The 3,111-nt window shown below is 42.8% G+C and overlaps 1 pseudogene; it reads right to left on the bottom strand.

Moving 5' to 3' along the window:
- Nucleotides 1–1,301: 1,301 nt before the first annotated feature.
- LOC129536869 (large ribosomal subunit protein uL16m pseudogene) lies at nt 1,302–2,097 on the bottom strand (annotated as a pseudogene).
- Between the last annotated feature and the right edge of the window lie 1,014 nt (nt 2,098–3,111).

Genomic DNA, 3,111 nt, shown 5'->3' with positions numbered 1-3,111 from the left:
TGAAAATAGAACTACCATATGCTCCAGCATTTCCACTACTGGGCATATATTCTGAAAAAACCAAAAATAGTAATTTGAAAAGATACATGAATTCCAATGTTCATAGCAGCACTATTTACAATTATTAAAACATGAAAGCAACCCAAATGGCCATCAACAGACAATTGGATTATTAAGATCTTATATATAATAAAATATTGCTCAGCTTTTAAAAAAAGAATAAATTTTTGTCATTTGCAGCATCATGGATAGACCTAGAGAATATTATGCCTAGTGAAATAAGTCAAACACTGTATGATATCACATTTATATGGAATAAAAAAATAATACAAATGAATGTATATGCAAAACAGAAACAGATTCACAATGCAGAAACATAGTTATTACCAGAGGAGAGTGGGAAGAGGAAAGGAACAAAGTAGGACAATTATTAATAGTAGGTACAAACCACCATGTATAAAAAAATAAACACCAATAATATATTGTATAGCAAAGGTAATTATAGCCATTATTTTACAATAACTTATAATGGAGTATAATCTGCAAAAATGCTGAATCATTATGCTGTACACTTGAAATTAATGTATTATTATAAATCAACTATATTCAATAAAAAATAAAGAGTAGTGAAAGATAAATATCACCATCATTTCATCAGCACACTGGTATCTTTTGTACCAAAAGGAACAGAAATAGAATGACAGCTGAGGAAGTTTCTCATTGTGATTGAATTTTAAACAATTGTGAACATAGATTAATTTCAGAGTACCCAGACAATGATAAGTATGGTGCAAAGAAAAAGTAGCTTGAGGTGAAAAAAAAGTGGGTCACTAGAATGAAGTTCAAGAAAGTTATAAATATACCTGTTTGTATATAAGATAGATATTTCCCTTGACAGTTCTAGTTACAAGCTTAATATTTTTTTTTCTGTGTACTGCTGTTTTTTCTTTGTTTTTCCAGAAACAGTAAAAGTTTGTCACTAGTAACGTGGCATAAAAACTAGCTCCTGAAGTGTGTATATGTAAAAGGTTGACTTGTATCAGAGGTGGAAAAGGAAACATGTGATTTAGCCTTGAAGACAGTCCTCTTCCAGTTGAGAACCAGTCAATCAGGTCTGGTTCTTGATCCTTTAAGGGACTGAGTGACCAATGAGAAGTTTCATCATCTTGAGCTGATGCTCAAACTTTAATACACTTGAAAGAATCCAACCGGTGATGCACAGTTTTTCAGAGCGTCTGTCCATATGCTGCTCCTCGGTTATGACATCAGAGGTACCCAAAGACCCGAAGGACTGGCTTAGGGGCAGGAAGGTGCGGATTCCCGCTCCTGAGCCTCACTACACGCGCTCAGGCATGTAGAACTTGCCCCAGTACCGCCCCCGGTGGGTCAGGTCGTAGGGGCTCAGCACCTTCCGTATCCCCAGCATGTTGGCGGTGGCGATGCGCTCAAAGGTCCAGGGGTTCTGGCTGCTCCGTTCTCGCTCCTCTCGGTCTTTCCGCAACTTCTCTAGAGTCTCACGGCTCACGGCCTTGGCAGGGAAAGGCAACTTGTGGGCAACCTGGTCAAGGATGCCCTGCACCTCCTGGAATTCGCAGCGCCCGCCCATCTCGACTATGAGGCGGCCCGCCTTCACAGGAGTCATGTAGTGGTCGATGGCGCCCTTGCCGCCCCCCATGCGTTGCCCCACGCCCTTGCGGGTGATGGCCTTGAATGGGGCTGGTACTCGCCATAAGGCAAACATGTTCTCGGGGTCCATGAAGCGGTTGATTGTCAGGCGCATCATTTCAAAATGTCCCCAATGGAAGTAACCACCGCCCAGTGCCAAGATTGCAAAATTGCCTTCTGAGAACTCAGTGGCTTCAGTGGAAGGACCTCGTATGTCATGCAGGTTTTTAGGCTCTCTTCTCACTTTTGGTACAAGTGGTGCCCTTTCAACAAATCTCCGCTTGGGCTTTTCAGGAATGGAGACATCTTCAAACGCTGGCACCGGGAGCAGCGTCTTCAGGCCGGCATGGGCGGGCGGTGCTGCCCACGAATCTGACAGGGCCGCTCGCAGGAGGGGCGCGCGGGCGCCACTCAGCAGCCGCCACATGGTCGCGCTCGTGCGGTCGCCGAAGGCGACGCCCACGAGCTTCGTCCCAAACGGCTCCAGCCGCCGATCCCCAAGTTTAATATTTTAAAGAGGAAGAGGTAGTTATCATTACAGTAGGTGATGTATGTACATGAAATACTAAGAATAATAAAAGTTCTACATTTGTTGTATAACTGCTGTCCCAAGACAATGGTCCAAAGTTAAAATTGTATGTCAACTATTTGTTACAGCTCTCTGAATCACATGGACTCACCTCTCAGGTGTAATTACTACAATGATATCCAAACTAAGTAAACCCTTAGAGCATTATCTTTACAAAATCAGTAAACATACGTCACCTTTTCTATTTTATATGTCTGATTTATTGATTAGCTGAATGATCATAAATTTCTCGCACAGAAAAAAATATGCAGAACCCCAAATTTCATTTGGGAGTCCAAGTAGACTCCGAGTCCATTTCGTGTGACTCAGAAATGTCATCAAAAGTAAATGTAACTGTGTGTACAAGATGGTGGAGTGGGAAGACCCAGAGCCCACCTCTTCCCACCTCTTCACCCAAATTACATTTATTTAAAGAGCAACTATCTTTAGATAGAATGACATGAACAGAACGAGCTGAAGTCTATTGGAAAAGATTTTTCACTAAAGAAGGAACAGTGAGACAGGTAGGAGAGGCAGAGAGTCAGTATAGTAAGATTCACAACCCAGGCGGCTCATAAGTGGGAGGCTAGCCACAATTGCAAAGGTTCTCCTCAAGGAACAAGGAGTCCAAATTCCATGTCAGACTCCCCAGTCTTGGGGTCCTGCACTAGAAAGACAGGCTCCCATAGCATCTGACTCTGAAAACCTGCCAGGCTTGGGGACAGGAGAGTCAGAGGGCTGTAAAAAAGAGACTCACCTCTTCAAGGGTAGATAAAATCTCACGCAGTCTGAGTTCCAGTGTCGAGGCAGTAATTTGAAAGGACACTGAGCCAGACTCACTTGTGATCTTGAACAACTTCCCAGGGAGGTATGAGGCA

The sequence above is a fragment of the Moschus berezovskii genome, chromosome 6 (assembly GCF_049115385.1).
Source record: "Moschus berezovskii isolate FMDL1 chromosome 6, NW_MosBer_1.0, whole genome shotgun sequence".
Classification (NCBI taxonomy): domain Eukaryota; kingdom Metazoa; phylum Chordata; class Mammalia; order Artiodactyla; family Moschidae; genus Moschus; species Moschus berezovskii.
This window is presented reverse-complemented; position numbering and strand designations above follow the sequence as displayed.